Consider the following 14,669-nt stretch of genomic DNA (forward strand, 5'->3'; position numbering starts at 1 on the left):
AAAACACTGTGCAGACACACATGTGTATGCATGTTCACACATGTGAACGAGAGAAAAAAGAGAAGGAGGGAGTGTTTGAGATGGTGAGTGGTGAGTTTTGGAGTATTGACAAGGAGAACAGTTACTGTGTAACAGGCGCATATAGAAAGAGAGGCAGAAGAGAGGTTTGGTAGGAGCTTCTGTTTTCAGTCCCAGGAATTGTTGTGTTAACCTGAATGTCGAATTGAGTCAACAGAGGAAGATCAATCAACATGATCGCCTTCAGCTTTGTCTTTCACCACATTGCACTGTGAGCATTTTGGAGGATGCAGTAGAGGAGATAGAGGGCATCTATGTGGAGTCAGAGGGGGAAGAAAACTGTAACTATACAAAATGTGGATGCCTCTGTGGGTAGAGCTAAAAGTCAAAGTTGGGAGAGAATTAGGCAGACAGTAATGAGACACCCACACCCATGCCTACCACTCCCAACTGTATTTTTCATCACTTCTTATCTTTCCTCAGGCATATTGCTTTCTTTAGGTTCCTTAAAGTTAGAAAGTTTTCTTATTCCTCAATTTTGTACCTATTTTTCTCCCTCATTCAGAAGGCTCTGCCTGGCCTCCTCACCCAGGGAACTGCTCATCCTTCAGGTCTTGTTTTCAATGCTACTTCTTCAGGAAAATTTACCTGACCTTCCCAGTGGGTCAGCTTACTCTATTGTGTGCTATACCCTCAAAGCAATTGAAAAATCTTTCATGGTAGTTATCCAAATTGTACTTAATTAACTTTTTGTGAGATTACCTATTTTAATGCAATTCTCCTAGCAGACTGGGTGCTCCTTGAACACAGGGATTGTGTCTGTTTTGTATTCTGCCATATTCTCGCCACATCTAAGTCACCCAGGAAGTAGTTTTTGAATGAATGAACAAATAAATGGATGGCATACATAGTACCACCCTAAAGAGGAAGGGTGTGTATTTTTATTAAAATGAGATGAAAGGGAACATATTTGAAAATTTGGTAGTAAAGATTCAGATTATGCATTGGAATTGATTTATTGAAGTTTCATAATTATAAACCATTTAATGTCTGGAGATGAATTGTTGCATTGTGAATATTATTCTTCCTAATATGCTTCAGAAGTGCTGTGTTTGGAAAATGGCATATAAATAATGTAGGTAAAAACAATGTAAGTTTATTGACTTAAAATGTCCATTTTTTCTTAATTAAATTTTACAGTGGTCCAGTATTAGGATTCACTGCGATTAAGGAGTGAGTATTTGAATGAGCTCTACCATTTTCCTACCTGTCAAATCCAGGCAAATTTCTTTAAAAAAAAAGAAAAAAGATTTATTTATTTATTTGTTTGTTTATTTATTTATTTATTTGAGAGAGAGAGAGAGCTGGAGGGGCAGAGGGAAAGGGAGAGAGAATCTTAAGTGAGCCCTGCACTGAGCACAGAGCCGGATGCGGGCCTAAGTCTCAGGACCATGAGATCACAACCAAGAAATCAAGAGTCAGATGCCCAACCAACTATACCACCCAGGGACCCCATGGGCAAATTTCTTAAACTCTGAATTGAGTTTCCTCATTTTGAAAAGGTAGCATGATTATTTGCTGAAATACAATGCACATATTAACTTACATTTTTCTGTCTTATGCAAGGGCTCTATAAATAAAAACTATTAGTTATCTCTCTTCTCCCAACAAAAAGAAAAATAAAAGCAAACTCCATGTCTTTAAAATTACTTTAATTATTTCAATTTTTTAAGCCAGTAAAAGTCCTTACTCCCACTTTAATTAACCTCATTGTTTCAGGGTTTTTTTTTTTTTAATTTTATTTATTTAACAGAGAGAGGGAGCGAGTGCACAAGCAGGGGAGCAGGAGAGGGAGAAGCAGGCTCCCCACTGAGCAGGGATCCCGATGCGGGGCTCAATCCCAGGACCCTGGGATCATGACCTGAGCTGAAGGCAGTTGCCTAACCAACTGAGCCACCCAGGAGCCCCTCACATTGTAATCAAACATATCCATGTACTCTTCCAGTCCATTTGCAAACAGTCTTCATTATGCATATGGGCCACACACATCCATATATTTAATATCAATCAGGTTACTGAGTTATTCTGTGACCTTAAAATTATCAGCAATACCATAGGATATAAGGAATGCATTTTCTAAATATTCCTAGACAATTATTAGTATAAGAGAATAAATTATTATTAAATGATTCTTTCTGATGTAAACAAGGATTTATGTCATTTTGAAATATTAATAATCATTACTGTAATTAGTAATTAGTAATTCAGTTTAATGCAGCAAATTTCATATTCAAAACACTTTGGAAACACAAATATTCTATCTCATAATTAATTTAGAATAATTCTACTTGAATAAATAATGTAAGCTATTTACATTATTATTACCTCATAATTTTTTACCAAATTCATATTACTTAGAAATGAAGTTTAGAAATACCCATGAAGCCATATTTTTTCAATCTTCATAGCTGTTTTTCTTTTAATATATATATAATATGGTAACTGAATTGTGTGGCAAGGACTGATGTTACAAGCACCAGTTCTATGAGTAATCAGGTCTAAAATTTGCTGAGACATTAAAAATTATTTAGATACCATCCAAGTTCTTCATTACCTAGTGGATATAGTCTAAACTCCTAAATCTAGAGGTTACACTTTTCCATATTGAAACTTTCTCCGTGGAGCATATTCATGTACTTTTTTAAATTCCCACAGACCACATTCTGTTTTAGAACTCTTTTCATTTTATCTTTGCTGAAATATAAATCCTCTTCTCCAGTTTCTCTTTCCCTCATGTCAAACTCCAATCCTGTGACAGTGTTGAGTCTAATTTTTAGCCTCAATTTCTCCATCATATTTCTGAAAAATTTTTTGACTAGAATTAATCTTGCTCTTACAATATTTTATAATTTTATCATTTTTTTCTTATTTTAGAAACAGTCTGTGCTATTTCAAGGAAAAAACAAAACAGCAAAATAAGTAAATAAATAAATAAAACATAAAACAATCCCATAATACCCCCAACTAGGAAAAAAAAATACCTCACATATTTTCTCTCATAAACTTTGTTTTGCACATATTATACGTACTTTTATACATTTTCACAGAACAGGAAGATACTGTGCATGCTCTTTTGTGTACCATTTTAACAAAGCATGAACCATTGCCATGTCAATAGGTCTATTTTGTAACTGACATAACATTTAATTATTTTATGTTTTTACCTAAATTATGTACAAAATAGTAAAACAAACACACATAAGTCCACCAACCAACATAAAAAGAGAATTGGAGCATTATCAGTATTACTGACATTAGCTGTGTATTTTAAAGCAAAAATTTTGCTGCTTTAGTGTAAAATGGTAGTTCACTCAAGTCTCATTTTGCATTTTCTTGATTGCTGATGAGGTAGAGATATCTTTTCCTAATGGAACACAAAATTTGTTTTTCTCATTATGAGGCATGACTATATCTTTCCCCTTCTTTTCTTAAATTTTGTCAATTATTTATTTATAAGGATCCTTTATATATTCTAGATATCAGTCCTTTGACTTACAAATAACTATTTTTAGTTCCTGTGTGTGGTGTGGTTTTTTTCATTTTTTTATTGTCTTTTTTTTAAATTTCATTATGTTATGTTAGTCTCCATATAGTACATCATTAGTTTTTGATGTAGTGTTCCATGATTCATTTTTGCATATAACACCCAGTGCTCCATGCAGTATGTGCCCTCCTTAATACCCATCACCAGGCTAGCCCATCCCCCCACCCCCCTCCTCTCTGACACCCTCAGTTTGTTTCCCAGAGTCCATAGTCTCTCGTGGTTCATTCCTACTTCTGTTTACTCCCCCTTCATTCTTCACTTCCTTCTCCTACCAATCTCCCTGCTATTTCTTATGTTCCACAAATGAGTGAAACCATATAGTAATTGTCTTTCTCTGCTTGAGTTATTTCACTTAGCATTATCTCCTCCAGTCCCGTCCATGTTGCTGCAAGTGTTGGGTAATCGTTCTTTCTGATGGCTGAGTAATATTCCATTGTATATATGGACCACATCTTCTTAATCCAGTCATCTGTTGAAGGGCATCTCGGCTCCTTCCACAATTTGGCTGTTGTGGACAATGCTGCTATGAACATTGGGGTGCATATGGCCCTTCTCTTCACTACATCTGTATCTTTGGGGTAAATACCCAGTAGTGCAATTGCTGGATCATAGGGTAGATCAATTTTTAACTTTTTAAGGGACCTCCACACTGTTTTCCAGAGTGGTTGTACCAACTTGCATTCCCACCAACAATGCAGGAGGAATCCCCTTTCTCCACATCCTCTCCAACAATTGTTGTTTCTTGCCTTGTCTATTTTTGCCATTCTAACTGGCGTAAGGGGGTATCTCGGTGTGGTTTTAATTTGAATTTCCCTGATGGCTAATGATGTTGAACATTTTTTCATGTGTCTGTTAGCCATTTGTATGTCTTCATTGGAAAAGTGTCTGTTGATATCTTCTGCTCATTTTTTTATTTGATTATTTGTTTCTCATGTATTTTTTATGATGTGCCTTTTAATAAAAAGGACTAAATTTCCATGTAGTCAAATCCACCTATCAATTTATGCTATGATTAGTGCTTATTGCCTTTTTTATTTAAAAAAGTTTCCTGTCCTGAAGTCATAAAACTGCTCTTCTATATTTCTTCCAAATATTTTACAGATTGTTTTCTCTACATTATTGAGTCCACATACAATTGTTTTCGTGTGATTTAGATAGGCAAATTAAATCAGATCATTGATTTTCTCAGTAATTGCTAAATAATGCACGTTTATCCAGTAACTTGCTAGATGATATCCAGTTTCCTCATTTTTATTTCAGTAAGTTTTGCAAAGTTGTATTTTTCTAGAAATTTGCCAGTTTCATATGTGATTTAAAATGGATTCAAAGTTGTATTTTTCTAGAAATTTGCCAGTTTCATATGTGCTTTAAAATGGATTGGCTTTAGGGGTGCCTGGGTGACTCTGTTGGTTAAACATCCCGCTCTTGGTTTTGGCTCCAATGGATCATGTTCTTGGGGTTGTGAGATGAAGCTCCATGCTGTACATGGGGCCTGGTTAGGATTTTCTCTCTCTCTGTCCCCACCACACACACTCTCTCTCTTAAAAAAAAAAAAAAAGGAAGAAAGAAAGAAAGAAAGAAAGAAAGAAAGAAAGAAAAAGAAAAAAATATAATATAAAATAATAAAATGGTGTTTTTGGTATTGTTGCTAGATCTTTTAAAATTTTGCTGTAATATAATTATACCAAATTTCTCATTCCAAATAGTTTATTTATGCCTACCGATATTTCTTCAAAGTTGTCTATTAATATTTCTTAAAGAATTCTTTCTTTCTGCTTAAGCTTTCTTTTCTAGTTTTGTTTTTTACTTCCACAGTTGTTCCTCCTCTCTTTCTTATTGGCATTTTCCTCCTTTATTTGGGTAATTTGCAGACTTTTTAAGTGTTTCATCCTTTTTTCTCTTTTTATGCTTTAGAATTATACATTTTCCTACAAAGGGTTGCCTTTGCTCTACTCCAAACACTTAAAATAGAGCATTTTTATTAGAAATCCAACTTAAGAATTTTTTAAAGGTACATTATGATTTCGTCTTAGGTGTATGAGTCATTTATAAATATATATTTTTTTATTTAGAAATAGATTGTGGATTTTGTTAGGTTACAGGGCAAATGAGAACTAAGGATGCATACAGAAATGAAGTTGCGAATTAGCTGATTTTAAAGTGGGGAGATTAACCTAGATTATCTATATGGGCCCAAAGTAAAACAAGACCTTAAAAGTGGGCAAGAAGAGCAAAAGGAGGGAGTTGTGACCAAGGAAGACACAGAGAGATATAGATTTGCTGAGTTTGAAGACAGAGGATGGGAACTAAGGCTGAAGGACATGAGTGGGCTCTAGCAGCTGGAAAAAGAAGACTGTATCCTTCTGTAGAACCTCCAGAAATTAACACAGTCCTGTTGAAACCTTAATTTTATTTATTTTATTTTTTAAAAATTTATTTAACTTAATCTAACCATATGTGGCAAGTGGTTACCACATGAGAGAGTACAGATCTTGACAACACCCAGCACACCAGATATGGAAGAAAACAATCATAACCTTGCTCTGGATGGAATAGGGCAAGGCCTCAAACCATTTCAAAATGTTCTTTCAAGCACTGCAGGAATGCACGGGGGCACCCCAGACCCAAGCATGCTGGGGGCTTGCAGGAAACCTTGATTTTAATTCATTGAGACCATGTCAAACATCTGGCCAATAGAATTTTAAGATACTAGCCTTGCTTTATTCCACTCAGTGTGTTGTAATTTGTCACAGAAGCAGTAGGAAACTAATAAACTAGTATTGCACCAAACTTAGTAACATTATGACTTGGGACAAATGATTTAGCTACTGTCTGAGTTTTAATTTTCTTCTCTGCAAAAATGGGGATTCCAATACACCTTTTTTCTTCTTCATAATTTACCACGTTGACATGAAGATATATCATAAAATTGGCATATAACTTTATTCTAATATTTCCTCTCCTGGAAATGTTATTAGTTGTTGTATCTTTTTTCACTCCCTTAGAATCACATAGATGTTACCATACCTACCTCTGTCTTCAGGAGGTATTTGTAAAGGAAGAAGTGACAGATGGGGCCACTCGCACTGGTAGGACTCAGATTACAGAGTCAGAGGAGAAAGCAAATTGGGACAGAAGGAGCAAATTGAACAAAAGCACAGAGAAGATAGTGTGTGACTTGTTCAGAAGATATGAAACACCCCAAGGTTGCTGCAAAGGGTCCTGTCAAACAAAATAATTTTTAATAATTGGAATAGTATGTATTTATAGAATTTATCACAGACAACTTCTGCTCACGTTAGACCAACAGGAGACTTGGGCGCGCTCCAGGATTTGTTTTTGTTAAGAAGCCAGTCAGCTCTGTTTGTTTTTAGGGAATGATTTGTTGACTCTTATTTAGAGATAACTCTATTATACAGACTCCCACAAGAGGGTCTGTGTTTCCTCTTAGCAATCCTCTAACTTTGGTAAACAATCTGAGACTGAAGAACTGGAGAAAAACAGAATGTCAGAAAGCTTTGGGCTTTCAAGTTAAAGCTGTTGTTCAGGAAATACCGTAAAAAATGGGAAATAATAAGAGGTAACAAAAGACAAGGATGTGTATTTTCTGCTGAAGTGTAACAGAAGGACTTTAGTAGAATTAGGAGCACAGGACCAGAAGGGCATTAACTGAGCTTTGAAAATTGTATGTTAGCTAATGATATATTTTATTTGTATTGTAGCATATTATTTTACCCTAAGAATAGAAAGGGAGGTAGAGCAAGGAGAAGCTTTGTCCTTTCAACTTTTTTTTTCTTTTTCTAACATTCTGAGTCCCCCAAAAATTGTTTTTAACTATCACCGCATACAGTCTTTCTGGTCACTCTCTTTGCCTCATTTTATATATATGTGAGCTAAAGTTTAAAAAGGGATGATTCTGGGAAAATTATGAGTGGATGGCATTCATACCACCTTTCCTGACGACTTCCATTTGTCAACAATCTATAAAATTATCAGACATTTTTACTGGACCAAACTTAATGAGTATGTAGAAAAGCAATGTATTTGGTAAATTTAATTTAACAAATACATATGGATATTTATATTCTTCAAATAGAGTGTAATTTTTGTCTTAATTTTTTTAAAAATTTTTTTCCTGAAGAAATTACTTGGTCACAAAGCAAACTTAAATGAAATTAAAGTATATTGTAGCAACTGGATTCTACAGAAAGAGTACTCTGTAGAGACCCCCTTTCTTTTTACCAGTAGCACAACTACAGAAACTAGATGCTTGGGGACAGTCATTAGATACTTTGAGGGTGAAGAGAGGACATATAGTAAGTGGTGATGAATTCTATCATCACTGTCTCTAATAGGGAGGTATTAAGATGGAGTTGGAAATACAAAGAAATCAGAATATTACAGCTTGGGTTAATCATTAGCTGTATCATCCAAAAGCATTTTGATTTTGGTGACTCAGTGAACATCTCAAAGTCTCAGGTTTTTTACCTCAGAGATAGAGCTAATAATACCTGCCTCACAGAGTTCAGGTGAGATACAGCATCAAGAGTTCTGTGATGTTTCTGTTCTTTTAAATAACATAAACATCTTCCTTTTGTCAATTTTGATGCTAGTTGTGAATAGTTGTAGAGTTGAAAGAGGCATTGTCTTTACCTTTAAAAAATTCATGATTTGGGGGCACCTGGGTGCCTCAGTTCGTTAAGCTTCCCACTCTTGATTTCCTCTCAGGTCATGATCCCAGCATCGTGAGATGGAGCCCCACATGGGGCTCCAAGTTGAACATGGAGCCTGCTTAAGATTCTCTTTCTCCTTCTCCTTCTGCTCCCTCCACCCCCACTCATGTCCATGCATGCATGCTCTCTCTCTCTCTCTCTCTCAAAAATAAAAAAAAGTTCATGATTTCATTTTTCTGTCAAGACCCTAGGAACTAAATTAAGTCAACAAAACAATTCCAATCATTTCATTCATGTTCATGGTCCTCATTACAAGGAAGATATAGACCATGGTTTGGTCTCTGGAGAAGCCAGTACATGTGTAGGCTTTGGCAGAATTCATTCCTACCAATAGTGGTCTTTGGTGCCCAACATTTCTCATTGTTTCAGTTCCTCAATATCCTTCTCCTGGTGTCTAGTTGCCAATGATACAACTCTATGTGTCTCATCTGTGTCCTCTCTTTAAGGCACCACTGTCTCCTCATTATCTGTTGTCAGTTTTCTTAATACCATTGTTTCCTCTTTTTTCCAATTTTTTTTCATTTGTTCAGGTAGGAGAGTAAATGTAATCATTGTTATTCAGTCTTGGTTAGAAATTAAATCTATCTCATTCTGTTTTAAGGCAATTAAATATTATATTTAAAGTGTTTACCAGTTGAAAGAAATATGTTGTGATATTATATATATATTGTGTGTGTGTGTGTGTGTATTTGCACTTATCATTGCTGTGAGAATACTGTTTGTGAGCCCAGAATCAAAGCTATTTTTCCATGCCATTCACTTTCACATTCCCTGATTATTCTTCTGGATCTTTCTGCTGCTAAGGAAAGAACTTCACACATCACCTATTCCAATTTCCTCATGTGATATATTAAAAATACACAGAGTATATAAAAAATCAATTTAAATTAAAGAAAAGCCACATATGTAATATACATGCCTATGCTTTTTCCAACAGAACATGGAAATGACTAAGATATGCCGTTGATTCTGGAATTCTTTCTTTGACAAGTACACTGCTAAGGATGTTCATTTCATCCATTTACAAAGCAGTTTCTTTAATAGTTTTTATGTTAAAGACAGATTCTCAGTACTATTTGAAAGGTTCAGGCTTTGGGATTTTTCATCAGAAAAGACAAGAGAGGGGCACTTGGGAGGCTCAGTTGGTTAAGCATCTGCCTTCAGCTCAGGTCATGATCCCAGGATCCTGGGATCCAGCCCCACATTTTACTGCTTGCTCAGTGGGAAGTCGGCTTCTCCCTCTCTCTCTGCTGCTTCCCCTGCTTGTGCTGTCCCTCTCACTCACTCTCTCTCAAATAAATAAATAAAATCTTAAAAAAAAAAAAAGAAAGAAAGAAAAGAGAACCTTAGATATACTACTGAGGAAATTTAAAATTATTTTGCCTTGGAAAGAATTATGGAACATATTCAAGTGCTAGGAAAATGAGTATCTAACACATTTCTAAATTACTGCAAGAGATAGTTGTTTATTTCCCTGTGGTTACTGTAACAAATCACAAATACGTGATGGCTTAAAATAACAGAGATTTATTTTCTCACATGTTGAGAGACTTGAAGTCTGAAATCTCACAGTACCATACTCTCTCTGGGAGTTTTAGGGGAAAATACGTTCCATGCATGCCTCTTTCAATGTCTGGTGGTTGTGTGAACATTCCTAGGCTTGTGGCTGTATCCTTCTTGTCTCTATCCTCACCTTCACATTACGTTCTCTTCTGTGTGTATATGTGAAATCTCCCTCTGTCTTAGACACTCGCGAGGTATTTAGGGCCCATCCATATAATTCTGGGTGGTATGGCTGAACTGTGTCCCCCTAAAACTCACATGTTGAAGCTTTAACTGTATTTGAAGAAGGTGCCTTTAAGGAAGTAATTCAGGATTTAAGGTCCTAAGGTTGGAGCCTTGATCTGGTAAGATTATAAGAAGAGACTCCACAGCTTGCTCTCTCTCTCTGCCATGTGAGAACACACTTAAAAGGCAGCAGTCTCCAAGTAAAGAAGAGAACCTTCACCAAACACCGAACCCTGCTAAATCTGATCTGGGAATTTTCAGCCTCAGGAATTATGTGAAAATATTCTGTTCTTTAAGCCACCCAGTCTATGATATTTTGTTATGGCGGCCTAATTGGACTAAGACACCGAGTAATTTCCTCTTCCCAAGGTCCGTAATTTCATCACATCCTTTACCATATAAGATAATATTTACTCTTTCGCCATAGGACATAACATATATTTCTGTGGAGCCTCCATTGTACACCAGATAGCCTGCTAAGTAGACGCTCTGTTATTGTTATTGTTTTTGTTTTTATCTGAAGAAAACAGTTTATTTTCGACCTGTAATTCAAAAACTTAAAAACATGGAAGTTTATGATGGAAAATAAATATAATTTCAATGATATGTCACCATCTACATTGCTGCTTTGTACCCATTTCCTTTTTGGCTTTTCAATTTTTTTATTGAGATATCATTGACGCATAACATCATATTAGTTTCAGGTATACAACATAATGATTTGATACTTGTATATATTGCAAAAGGATCACTGCAATAATTTCTAGTTAATATCCATCACCATACATAGTTACAAATTTTCTTTTTGTGATGAGATCTTTGAAGATCTGTTCTCTTAGCAACTTTCAAATTATGCAATGCAGTATTACTAACTGTAGTCACCATGCTGTACATGAAATCCTCATAACTTGTTTGTTTTATAACTGAAGATGTATACCTTTAAATGTATACCCCTTCACCCATTTTGCCCACTACCTAGTCCCTACCTCCAGCAATCGCCAGTCTGTTCCCTGTATCTATGAGATTATTTCTTGGTTTTATTTTTTGTCTTTTGCTTTTAGTGAGAACATAGTGTTTGTCTTTTTCTGTGACTTACTTTACTTAACAACAAAAATCTCAAGGTCCAACCACGTTTTTGAAAATGTCAAAATTTCATCCCATTTATGGCTGAATAATATTGTATGTATCTGATAATATTATATTTGCATCTTTATCCATTCATCCATAGTTGGACGCTTAATTTGTTTCTATGTCTTGGCTATTGTAAATAATGCTGCAGTGAACATGGGGATGCATATATCTTTTCAAGTTAGTGTTTTTGTTTTCTTCAGAGAAATACCCAGATGTGGAATTGCTGGAACATATGGTAGTTCTATTTTTAGTTTTTTGAGAAAACTTCATACTGCTTTCCATAATGACTACACCAATTTACATTCCTACCAACAGTGCAGGGGGGGGTGTGCCCTTTTCTCCACGTTCTCACCAACACCTGTTATTTCTTATCTTTTTTATAATAGCCATTCTAACAAGTGTGATGTGATACCTCATTGTGGTTTTGGTTTGCATTTTGGTGATAATTAGTGATGTTGAGCATCTTTTCAAGTACCTGTTGGCTATCTATATATGATTTTAATGTATTTTTTCCCATTCAGTACATGGTCTTTTCATTTTGGTAATGGTTCCCTTTGCTGTGAAGAGGTTTTTTAGTTTGACGTAATCTCATTTATTTTTGCTTTTGTTGCTTTTGCTTTTGATGTCATATCATCTCCAAGACCAATGTCAAGGAGCTTACCACCTACAGTTTCTTCAAGGAATTTTATAGTCTCAATTCTTATATTCCAGATTTTAAGCCATTTTGAGTTAATTTTTGTGTATGGTGTAAGATAGCAGTCCAGTTTTATTCTTTTGCATGTGGCTGTCCAGTTTCCCCACCACCATTTATTGAAGAGACTGTCCTTTCCCCATTGTATATTCTTAGCATCTGTATCATAAATTAATTGAACTATATGTGCAAGTATATTCTGAGCTCTCTGTTCCATTGATCCATTTGTCTGTTTTTGTACCAATACCATACTTTTTAGATTACTATAGTTAATTTAATAGTTTGAAATCAGGGAGCCTGTTGCCTTCAGGTTTGTTCTTTGTCAAGATTGTGTTGGCTCTATGGGGTCTTTTGTGGTTCCACGTGAATTTTAGGATTTCGTAGTCTATTTCTGTGAAAAATGCCATTAGAATTTTGATAAAGATTACATTGAATCTATAGATTTCTTTGGGTCAAATGGACATTTTAACAATATTGAGTCTTGCAGTTCATGAGTATGGAATATTTATTCATTTATTTGTGTCTTCTGCAATTTTTTTTATTAATGTCTTCTAGTTTTCAGTGTACAGGTCTTTTATCTCCTTGTTTATTTCTAAGCATTTTGTACTTTTTAATGCCATTGTAATTGGGATTAATTTCTTAATTTCTCTTTCTTTTTTTTTTTTAAGATTTTATTTCATTTGACAGAGAGAGAGCACAAGCGGGGAAGTGGCAGGCAGAGGGAGAGGGAGAAGCAGGCTCCCCTCTGAGCAGGGAACCCAATGCAGGGCTTGATCCCAGGACCCTGGGATCGTGACCTGAGCCGAACCAACTGAGCCACCCAGGCCACCCTGTTTAGATGTTCTTGACCTAATTTAGCAAAGCGGCAGAAAACAGAGACCCACCAAAATGATATAAATTTTCCAAGTCCCCAATTTATGGCTAATCCAGAATCTGAATCCTCATTTCTTTAACTCTAAAAATACATTATCTTTCTCTGAAGTCAGTTCCCATTCTGTATTAATTCATCATATTCAACAAAGCTTCTTTCCACAAGGAGCATCTCACTAATGGCAAAAGCCTTTTTAAGGATTACATGTATTATATTTAAATGTAAGCAGTTCTTCAATTAAATACTAGATTTTTGTATTTGAAGTGATACTTTTTATACTTTGTTGCTCACACTGGTGAAGCAATGTATCATTTCCTCCAGTTGTTGAAAGTAATATATGTAAATTTTTTTCCTGAAGCAAAATGGAGATAACTTCAGTATCGATATAGAGACTGGCAAACCAGGTACCCCAATTTATTAATATGTGAGCACAAGGGTAGCCTTGGCAAACTTATGGACGAGAAAAGTTACACTGTCATTCTTTTCTCTCTGCTTTTTGTGAACTTAATATTTAATGAAGCTCTTTTTATCATCTGTCCAAAGTAGCAAAAGCCCACAAAATCAGATAGAAAGGTAGGTAGATAGGTAGGTAAATAGATGATTGATAGATAGGTAGGTAGATAATAGATAGATAGATGATAGATAGATAGATAGATAGATAGATAGATAGATAGATAGATAGATAGATGATAGATAGATAAAACCTTTTGTTTTGGACATATTCCTTGTCTCAGCCTTACCACCAAAATCTGGGAGCATTTTCACAAATGTACAGTACTTGCATGAAAAAAAAAATCAAACATAAAATTTATTAATAAGCTACATATTTATATTTTTAGGAAGATATTGAATATCTACCCTAAAATGTAATTTCCATCATTGGTGAGCCTGTTATTATTCTTTTGAGCTTCTCTTGCTGGGTTAGGTTTCTCTCCTATTAGTTTCCATGGTAAACCTCTACCTGAGCCCTTATGTTATGCTATCAGTTTTATTTTATTGATTTGACTCCCTGTATCATCCAGGTTTCTGTGATTACATGCCACCAACACTGAGCCTTACCAGATTAAATGAAGGGGCTTCATTGATAAAACATCAGGAGCTCATAGTACCAAGAAAAAGATAGAAGTAACACATCTGGGAATGGGAAGAAACAAAAGCTGCTTCAGAAGACTGGACGTATGAACCATAAGGAGGGGTCTTATTGTAGAAACAACTTGGACGAGACACCCTACTGGAATTAATGTGCCTAACCATTTATGGCCTCCTGTTAATGTAATCAATATTCTAAGAATGGAGGTATCGTGACCTAACTTGGGTCATGAGCTGATATCTTGGATGGGTCATGGAATTTGATATATAAAACAGTACTTTGGAAACACCATACCATGAAAGAGGTAACCCTCCAGAATGAAATCAGGAGCTATTAGGAAGGTAGAAGATACGATGACAATTAATGAGGAGCAAATGGTAGCTCTTTGAGATCAAGAACTATGTTTTTAGGGTTTGATCTCAGTTCCAAACACACTACTTTCACAGAGTGGATGCACAATTAATGTTGACTCATGCTGCTAGAAGTAATTCAGGTTGTCATATTTTGGAAAGATTTCTCTAACCATAAATATATCCATTCCTCTTGATTTAGTTTGGTCCTTAATTCTTATTTCCCTGTAGTCCTAAGAAATATATCTTAAATAAATGATGAAAGGAAAAACAAAACTTACTGAATGCAAAAGTATGTACTAGCTTCAAAGGATACAATAATGAATAAGGCATGATATCTTTCCTTCATGGGTTCCCAGCTTAGAGAGTCAGACATTTAAATCAATGACTAGT

At 35.3% G+C, this 14,669-nt stretch overlaps 1 protein-coding gene and 1 non-coding gene across 2 annotated transcripts in view; one reads left to right on the top strand and one right to left on the bottom strand.

Annotated features, from left to right (window-relative positions):
• Positions 1–14,669, top strand: part of LUZP2 (leucine zipper protein 2) — a 235,305-nt gene that overhangs the window by 192,695 nt on the left and 27,941 nt on the right. The gene's annotated exons all lie outside the window — the stretch shown is intronic.
• Positions 6,137–6,269, bottom strand: LOC121104870. The gene has a single exon (XR_005837244.1). It is a non-coding gene; the product is annotated as a small nucleolar RNA SNORA9 (small nucleolar RNA).

This window comes from Ursus maritimus, unplaced genomic scaffold (assembly GCF_017311325.1).
Source record: "Ursus maritimus isolate PB19 unplaced genomic scaffold, ASM1731132v1 scaffold_23, whole genome shotgun sequence".
NCBI classification, from domain to species: domain Eukaryota; kingdom Metazoa; phylum Chordata; class Mammalia; order Carnivora; family Ursidae; genus Ursus; species Ursus maritimus.